The 10,260-nt window shown below is 47.2% G+C and overlaps 1 pseudogene; it reads left to right on the top strand.

Annotated features, from left to right (window-relative positions):
• The first annotated feature begins 8,308 nt into the window (after positions 1 to 8,308).
• LOC115327218 lies at positions 8,309 to 9,227 on the top strand (annotated as a pseudogene).
• The last annotated feature ends 1,033 nt before the right edge of the window (positions 9,228 to 10,260 follow it).

Raw genomic sequence — 10,260 nt, 5'->3', positions numbered from 1 at the left:
CGGTCTATAGCAGCTTCTACGTTGCTTGCACTCATGGAGAAACAAAGCGTACAGTGAAATACCACTTGAAGAAACTTGAATTGAAAAAAACTATTCAGATGAACAAACTCAAATTCCCCAGCAAAGCCACACTGTGCATAAAGCATTTAATGAAGTGAACTTTCACCGATGTAAACTATTCTTTGAGGTGCCTTGAATTTTGTTTGAGTTGTATTTCACTGTATCTCCCGAGATTCGACATGGCGGGGATCGAAGCGCCATAGACCTTATTTTTCATGGTGAAGTCGTGCAGGACTTTGAGGACTGTGCTGCGAGACTCAAAGATGGTGACATGTCTGTGCTGTTTTAGTGTTCCTACGTTGTGCCAAATTGACTGTACAAAGGAAAAGAGATGAAAAACAAAGAACTGCAGCCTGCACTAGAGCCTTTTTTCTCAGACTTGTAGAGAACATTCGATATGAGAAGCGATAGAAGCATCGCTATCTTCAAGGACCATTGCTTCCCATTTTTGATAAGTGGCACCAAAAATAGAGAAGATCTGCACTCTGTAGGTGGCACAACCTGTTGCCCAATGAAAAAGGGTTCAGCCACATTTATCTACCTATGTTTTGGGCTCCTGTGAAACTGCGCCGAACAAATCTTTCCAGTATGCCTCTGCCCCTACAGGGTGCAGCCATAGGGATCATCACATCGGCTTGCATTGCAAAATTTCAAATTCTTGCATACCCGCAATTGGGACGCGAACATAGTCTCTCAAGATGCATGTCTGTTTTTTTCAAAGCTTAAGTCAGAGATGGTAATATATTAAAATTAAAGCACAAACGACGGCTGTGCATTTCCTATGGCATATACCGCATGTTTGTTGTCTGCACACTGGTTTTTGAGCTTTTCCACAGGTGGTCATTATTCATAATATATTGTTAAAAGTATTAATTAACGCGATTATCTCGCACATCGCCAGCCTCTACTATTGGCGCTTAGTGTTTTTGCGTATTGCGAGCCATGCGGGAGCGAACTCGTAAACCAGTGTGCAGACGACAAACAGGCTTTTATAGGACAAAAAAAAAAAAATACACGGCCACTGGTTTCGCTTTATTTCTAACATTTCACATCCTCCGAGTTGGGCTTTGAAAACAAGACATAAAACTTCTTGCTAAACTGTGTTTCCGTGCCCAATTTCTCGCATGCATGCTTGGAATTCGAATTTTGCAAGGCGTGCCAAATGTGTCGGTCCTTACTGCCCCACCCTGTACATACACCCTCTCCCTTGCCTTGCTTCCCGCTGTCGTTCTTTTCGAAGGGCAACGTCTCGCACGACCAACGTGGTCAGAACCCGTCTTTGCGCATATTTAGCCTTTTTCGGCGATTCTCTTTTGAGCAATGGTAGTATGCAGCATAAATATCAATAAAAACCGATACAATGCCAGCGCGTTTTGACGGGCGGATGCTATTTTGGGCTGCACTTCGTTTGAAGTTCACAGGCAACCTTTCAGACTGTGCTTGTTACTTGAAAAGGGTTCATTACTACAGTGGAATCTCGTTAATTCAAAGCCTCTATATTCAAACTCGTGGATAATTCAATCTAACATGCAGGTCCCGTCCCATGAGTTATAAGGGAGGAAACTCCCGGTAGTCCAAACTTTGCATTATTCAAAGAAAGTTTTGGTCCCCTTTGGGTTCAAATTATAGAGATTCCACTGTACTTCCTCCTAGCGCTTGGGCTAGATGCTCCCAAAGAGAACTTGGGGGAAAAGATAAACGTTGGGAAGGGAGCTCAGTGTTCGAGAAGACGAACGACTCACCCGTTTGCTCAAGCAGACGACGGGCCAGAGCGAGCATCCGAGGGTACAGCAACAACACAGGCAGCCGCAGAAAAGCCACTTGACGTTCACGGGTAGAGTCTTGCGCAGGACGCTGTTGATGCGCACAATGGTAGCTTTGAATTCTTCTGGAGCCACCTGCGGTAATTTTGCAGCTGGTTAAATTACAGCTAGCTCAGCGTGCCACCTCGCACGAGAAACAACTTTCGGCCCTACGTGTAAACGAGGAGGGCGCCATTTCCCATCGGCTACGGTGGATGAAAAGTATGGGTCCGGCAACGGCATCTGCTCATAGCGCCCATTTGTTTCGCCTGCACAGTTAGAGCCACTTGCTTGCCTCGTATACTGCCCAACATATTTTTAATGCACATTCCTAAAACTCGTTACACACTTCACGAATGCAAACCTCTATACACGTGGACTACTTCCTGTGGCATTTCAGAAGTGAAGAGCGCTCGTGCACGGCTCTGATGTTCGAGCGCCCATGGGCCGACAATTTTGACCGCATAGCCACAGCAAGGTGTCCTTGAGTACATACTCTGTTGCAGGTTAAGAAGAGCAAGACAAGCTTTGCCCAAAAAGCTCTCCAATCTTTCTACTTTAGCAGAGTGAATGCCAAAGAGGAGGTGAGTTCACCTGCCTACTCTCCAGTCTTTGATCTGCTGAAATCGAAAGAATGTAGGGCTTTGCAGGCAGAGCTTGTCTCGCTTTTCTTAACCTGCCATACAGTGTACACCTAGTGGTCGGTTTGCCTTGCTGCATGCCCGACCCGGAGAAATAACACGGAGCAAAACGGTTTCAACAACAAGAAACTACATTTAATTGGACGTGGACGGGACGATGAAGAATACTAACAAAAAACCAACGAGCACTGGTTGTGCTTCAGTCCAGCCAGCGACTCGCTGACGGTCATCACAGTCCCTGGGAGCAGTTAAGCCGCGGCACAAATTCCATCGGTACGTCGAATCTAGCCGGAGCCCAACATCATGTAACCGCGCATGAAGATTTCACTGCTTTATGTTCCCATTGCCGTGCTTTAGGATTCTGGGGCCGCCATATCGCTTATAGGTGATTTCTCTGCAAAGCATAGGAAACAAGCCTCCAGGAATGCAAAAACCCGTTTGCAGCTAGCTTCTGACACAGCGATAACAGTTGCAGGAGCCGTGAGGCTGCGGACTTTGTTTAATGGAAAGAAGCGGCGTCAGCGATTTCTTTATCTCCCAGGACTCGTGGCACCCGTGATCGTGAGCCAAGATTTCATTACAGGCGAAAGCATGACACTCGACTTTTCTGGAGGCGGATATCGGTCGGGACAGCAACCGGAACTGACTATGTGTTATTCCTCCGGGTCGGGCAGGCAGCAGGGCAAACCCAAACACAGCCTTTCCAAAACAAACGCTCCTGGGCTGCCGCCTTGCTGCTGATGATGAAAGCGTCTGGTGCGACTCTCGCATGCCCTAACAGTTTTTCTGCCACTCTCCTGGATTGTTGAAACCTGCTCAGTGCGATCCCCCACCTATGTTTTGCGGTTTCGCATAGAAAGATATCATGCCTGTCTTGCAAGTTTCTGCTTTATTTTCCTGGAGCATGCTGCATGCCCTCTCTCTGTTGTCTTCCCCCGTGAGAAATGAGGCTGGTAAGTGCACACCATTTCAGCGGTTCTGCTCGACTTTCACAAGAAACAAAGCAAGGAAAGAACATCGAACGGCCCACGACGCAATTCTGCAAACAAGGACAACTGTTCTTTCAAGTCCCAGAGATAATCTGCGTAGAGGTTTATCTTGGGGACTGGAGAGAACAGTTGTCTCTCTGCTTGGTGCTGGTATTGTGAAAAAAAAATAAAAGAAGAAGCTCTCCCCAAAACCAGGTCGTCTTGGATTACGGCCGCCTGTAGAGGTGCGGCTGTCGTCGACACTGCTGTGCCGCGTTATTTCATACCGTGTGGTATGCGCAATATATTTTTCGAATGTTGACGCTTGCTAAGTTTGATGTCAGAGTCGTGCCGTGTAGATTGGTATCACATCATTCGTGCGCGTCAAATAGGCGTGCCTTTCGGCCACCTTCTGTTAATGATTTTCGACAGCTTTCTCGACTGACACTGCCGAGCAGGCGGCGCCAGCAAAACCCGTCGTAAAACAAAACAAACATACCAGTCACATTTGTTTAGTCGTGCAGGTACACAACAAAAATAGCAACCAGCTTCCTTTTTGTTTTAAGTGCGGCAGAATGCTTCTTCAATGTCTTTGGGAAAGTAAATACAGCATTAAATGCAAAACAAAACAGCGGGAAAAGGCGAGAGTTGAGCTGCCAGCTGTGTCTGAAGTTGCAGCTACGCAGCCTGCACCTATCGAGATCAACGGTCCACTCAGATAGGGTTAGCGGGGAGGCCGGTAACAGACTAGCGCCAAACGCACTGAACAGGCTCACTGGGCTTGTTAAAGATTGTTTTCCTAGACAGGAACAATTATCTTTCAGTGATAGCAGGCAGTTACTATTAATTAAAACTAAAGTTATGAAAAAACTAGTGCAAGCCTCTATCAAGGTTGCATTCATAGACAATACAGAATGATTGTTTGCACACAGGAGCTTCTGGAAGCCAGCAACATGTATCACAGCCTATAATCAAGTTTGTCTGGCCATAAATGGGACCAATGTATGTTAGCGAGAAAAAGCAATTTTACGACAGTTGAGCCGGCGAAATTTCGTGACCCCACATTGTGCGTCACCATATCACAGCCAAATTTGTGCTTAAATCTCAACCTTTGTTTCTTAAGACTCGCATATCTCTACAAGAGCGTCTCTCAAGATAACCACCACGGTTAAGGGTTGTCAGGGATTGGGAGCGGATTTCGAAGAGGGTATTTACCTTAGCAGATAGCGTTGGCGGGAATTCCGTGTCGAATTTATTTCTCAGGCCAAACCTGCAAGCACAAGAAAGCCACATTTCTAAACAAACTTCCTCCTCTTCAAAGATGTCTACTGGATAATGGGAACGGTCCCACGCGTGGACCGCATAACATGTTGAAGATAATGAAGATGTGATTGTTGTAACATGACAACAGACCAGTCAAATGATGTGTGTACACCCCTCCACGCTTGGGTATACAAATATATTGTAAATCATAAAATAATTGAGCGAGGCACGGCGTCGCATTTAAAAGATACCGTAGTTTGCATCAAGGGTTTGAAAAGCACAGCGATACGGGGAAACGATCAACACTGGAGAACATACATAGGGACACTTGGAAGTTGTCAGCTCTATGGTATCTTTTTTTTTTTTTTTTTTTTTGAAACAGAAGGTACAACTGGTCACTGCAGCAGTGTGTTTCGCTTTGTCCCGTACCACGGCATCCTGTTACTCCGGGAGTAGTGCCAATGAAGAAGCTTATTTTGTGGATCAGGGTGTCTTGCAAATTATTATTTTGAAATTCCCTGACCATTTCAGGTTAAATTTCCTAACCACTGTAGAGGCGGTTAAATATATAAGACCATTACAACACAAGGCATTGAGTACTGAGCGCTGTGAGAGTCATTTTGCACGGGCTTAATCCAACTTGCATATTCCGAAATATTCGGGTTCGTCAAGTCCGGATTAAATTAGCACTTTCTTGCTGCCACCACCGTCAGTAAAGAGGCCACTTTCGGAGACACGATGAAAACACAACGCTCAACTACGCACGTCAATAACCGAATGGCAGCATGGCCACCAGATGCACACTTTCGGATACTTTCGTTGTAAAGCTTGGGTTGGGGTGTGCGGCTTTTCCCATTTGTTAGTAACTCTAGTAGCCCTAGCTGGGTCTAGTCTAGTGTCGCGCCCTCAATCCAATCCAATGCTTGGACTGGATTTGTCGGCTGTTCTCTTTGCATCGGGTAGCACACGCTACATCAAGTGAGCAGCGCCTGTGCTCTGCTCTAAGCAGAATTTATGCCAATTTTTCTTTCACCAAGTCTGCAAGTCTTGGCTCAGGGCACTCGATGGCGTTTCCGGCTTATTTTTTCTGACTGGGCTCGTTTCTTGACAATGTCCCTGACACTTCCGGGTTGTGCCTCCACGTCACACCACTCAGGAACAGTCGACTAAAGGAACTTAGAGGAAATGAACCAATGCATAGCATCTAAAAGAGAAGTAATATTAAAAATCTTTATTGGCTCATGAAAGCCACACAAAGGCAACAGTCCAAACTATGGGGACAAGAACCACAGGGCGTCTGTTTCAAATGCCCCTGCTCCAGCATGCACAGTGCTGGGGCTGCGCACTGCAGGCTTTCAAGACGCCGAAGCGGAATCAAAAGTAGGAAGCCATCATTCTCATCTTGTCAGACTGCAACAACTGTGTTCATATGTGGTGATACAATATGCTAGGTGAGGACAACACTGTCATACAAATACAAATCGCACGCACACTCGCAGGCAGGAGATATTTTGCCAGTATGGAGAAGTGAACGGTAAAGGGGGAAATCATGGTCGAGTCGAGAAAAGCAAAGACGGCTTTTACAAATAAACTATGCATCGCGGAAAGCTGAACCGTAGTGAGAATCCGATGCTAGCGGTGGCGATAAAATGTGAAAGTATGAGCGCATGAACTTATCTGGATCAAAAGACACACACAAAAAAAGACTTCTCAATGAGCCGATATCTACTTGAGCCTAATATTCATCGAGGAGTAATTTGAGATTGTGGGCGCCTGTAGCCTTTATTTCAGTGAAAGAAACTGGGGGGCTATGTGCAACAAATATTTCGTTTCTCCTAAAAAGAAACGGAAGTGACGGAGCTGACAACATGGCGTCTGATTGGTTAGAAGCTCAAATGACTAAAGTTCCCTCTTTCGTCATTTGAGCCTCTAACCAATCAGACGCCATGATGCCAGTTCAGCCACTTCTGTTTTTTTTTTTTAGTAGAAACGAAACATTTGTCGAACATAGCCCCCCTGGCCACTTAGAAAGACAATACTGTCTTCTTTCATGCTGACAAGTTTCTTCACTGACATATTGCTGCAAGCACTGACAGTCTCAAATTTTAATTTGGTGAAAGTTTGGCTCAGGTAAACGTCGACCCATATAATTTTTTTTTCTATAGTATGGCAACATTATGCGCTCAAACTTTCGCATTTTATCTTTACCGCAAGCGTCAGAATCTCACGGAGTTTCAGCCTTCTGCGAAGCGTACTTTACTTATGAGAGCTAAAAAGCCGGGTTTACCTTTCAGGATCGGACTTCGTAGATCAGCCGATCGATAATGAAAATAAAATTCCGGATCGACGAGCTGTTTAATGGTCGTGACGTGTGCGAGACGTGAAGAGGGACGGCGCGACACCACAAGAAACACGTGGGTGAGGCTGAATCGATGCTGGAAAAAGACCTCCCCTCCATTTCCCCACACACGCACGCCGTTACTATCTGGAAAAAGTTGCGGCACGCCAACCAAACACACCGGGCGAAATCGTTCCCTTCGTTTGCCGTAACTACCACGAAAAATGCACAAACAAACAAAAAGCGCGTCGCTGGCAGCTCTCGCCGCCTGCCTCCGGGCGTTTGGAGGGGATAAAAACCCAACGTTGTTTGTGTCGCTATTTATTTTTAAAATGACTTGGACGTTCAGAGATGCTGTCGGTCATACCGCGGAGGTCTTTTCCTTCTTTCGTAAGCAAGCACCGAAGCATGGTTTAAAAATGGACCATAGAAGTGCTCGCGCGAGCGCATGCATGCACGATGGGGGGTGAAGAACTCTTGCAGCGCGTGACGTTGAGGCACTGGAGTAGGCGCTAGCTCGTGCGGAGGAGATAGACCGGTACTCACACTGTCATGTTTCCGGCGCCTCGTATGACCACCGGTTCGGGTACGAGGCTCACCAACGAGTCTTCGTTGGCCCTTAGGTCTTCGTCGTCCTCTTCGTAGATCGCGTCGAGATCTGCCATGTTTGACTATGGCGACGCCGCCATCCGGCTTCAGGGTCTCGGGCACGCACTCGTCGCTCTCCTGTTTCCGTCTGTGCGCGAGAAGTAACCGCGGTACCACCTAATGCGACTTCAAGCGAGTCATGGCACCGCACGAGCCATAACAAAAGCGCTTAGGGTTCGCTCAGCTGTTGTGAGGACCTCTGCCAGTCTCTGTTTCGCCCTCCCCTGTTCCTCTATGATAGCTTCTTGCTTCTCTCACAGGTGACGGCACTAAAAAACATGTTTAAATATAATAATAATATTGGCAGATGGCGCGAGAAGCCGTCTAATTAAAAATAAGATTGTTTTGTACATATATAAATGTTTCTGTCACGTGATTTGTTTGAGTGCGTTCTTTTACTTCATTCAAGATTAAACAAATGCCAGAACGCTCGGCATGGCTGAAAATGATAAAAGTAGTAATAATGCATTAACGGAAGGACTTGTGTACTCGAGCGCGTCCATGTCTCTTGTCGCTGGTTTGTGCGATCTTTTAAGGCGGGGTGTGTTTCGTGTCATGTTTGTGTCTTGGAGCCGTTTTTCGCCATTCTTCACGTCCGTAAACGCCACCGGCTTTCCGCTGGACTTCTCAGCGATGCATCACGGCATGTCGTCCGAGAAGTTCGAAGACCTCGAAGAGGACCTCAGGGCCCTCCTCGACGACATCAAGCGCAAGTTGGACGGGACCCGCAATCGCCTTCAAAGCGGCGAAAGCAAGAAAACCCATCTACGCGAAGTACAGCGTAAACTGGACCAGGCCAACGACGTCCTCCAAGAACTTTAGGACGAAGCCCACTCGGCGCCCAACCCGTACCGTATCCAGATGAACGCCGAGACCCCCAAGTAGCGGGCTGAACTCGACGACGTCAACAAGGCGGTTGTCACACTGGCGACCAGCATCAACGCCAGCGGCGCGAGGCAGGAACTCCTGAGCCCTTCAACCGTCATCGCTGACTTTAGGAACGATCCTCAGCGCAGTCGGCTGCTTTAGATGAACGAAACCTTGGGCAGGACCACCGATACCCTCGCGCGAACGTTTCAAGTCGCTGCCGAGACCGATCAAGTCGGGGTTGCCGTGGCCGAAGAGCTGCGCACGCAGCGCGAGTCTCTGGTCCGGACCAAAGAGCGGCTCGAAGAGACCGATCAGAAATCGACGACGAGTAGCAAGATACAGCGCACCATGTACAGGCGCGTGATCACCAACAAACTCATTTTGATCTTGATCATCATCATGGAAATTATCATCTTCGGTGGCATCGTGTACTGGAAGTTCTTTATGAAAAAGTGATTTGGCGATGGTGAATCTGAAAGTCGTGTGTTGTTGCTTTGTTGTGTAGTGTTGTTTTGCCCAATAATTGTCAACGTTGAGAACCCGACGCTGCGCAGATTTTCCTAGTGTGATTTTGCGTCGCGGACGACGGGCAATGAAAGCATGTGCCCATATTTAGGGATCAATAATATATTCGATAAGGGCGTCAAACAAATAGCTACACATTTTGTGAACTTGTACGAGTTCCGTACTCCTATTCTTAAGAGGTATTTTTCGGCAATAATAAACGAGTAAAGCTATGAGCACTCCGGAGTGCATTTTGGACGAAATGGGTATACGCACTCCACGCAGAGCTCATGCCGCTCGGGCCACCCTTTTCGAACGGCGCGTGTATCGCTGGGGGCTCGTTAACACAGCCCCCCCCCCCCCCCCCCCCCTGCGTTCACGCCGCTTCGCGGCGACAGTATCGGCTGCTAATTACAAAACTTAACCAGTACACGCCGCTTCGCGGAGTCCAGCCGGCAACCCAAGCCCCGCTGTCCCCGATCGCACCTTCGAAAAGGGAGACCCATACCATTTAGTTCTGCGAAGTTTCGTCGACAATATCATCGCAAAAAATAAATGTAAATATCGTCAATGCCTCGACAAAACAAAATATTTTGAGAAAGAAAAATAGGCAGATTATGGATCGAACCCGCGTCCGCTTGCGTACAAAGCGGTCTCCTTCACCTCTATGCTACGCCATCGCTTAGAAAAAACGTTGTGGCCCTTCGTTTTATACGAGTTTAGCGGAGTGGGTATAGCCACTTCGACCGAAATGCACTCCAGAGTGCGTATAGCTTTATTCATAATAAACTAGACATTAAATCGTTATTTATGACTTGCTTGAAGCTCATTGGGACGCCGCAGAGAAACATCGATTAATAATTAGAAAAAAAAAATGATTCATTTTTAAATCTTGGAGCACAGCGCACACAAATATCTATTATTTTTGGACCAGATTTTGTGTTTCCAAATAAAGGTTCGAAGTGGCGCTGGTGGCGCCGTGATCGCGAAGGCGCGCGCGGTCGCGCGAACTTGCGCGATCAAAAAACATAAAAATAAGCGACGTATGGGCTTCACACGTGGCCTCACGTGACCCGAACCGGCGCATTTCATTGGTCCGTTTGTGCGGAACCAACCCGTTGCGGTGAATTTAGCGCTTTTTGACTCAGCAGCATCGCTGCATTTCT

The sequence above is a fragment of the Ixodes scapularis genome, unplaced genomic scaffold (assembly GCF_016920785.2).
Source record: "Ixodes scapularis isolate PalLabHiFi unplaced genomic scaffold, ASM1692078v2 PGA_scaffold11__112_contigs__length_91849675, whole genome shotgun sequence".
NCBI lineage: Eukaryota > Metazoa > Arthropoda > Arachnida > Ixodida > Ixodidae > Ixodes > Ixodes scapularis.
Note: the sequence above shows the minus strand (reverse complement) of the source record. Positions and strands in the feature narration are given on the sequence as shown.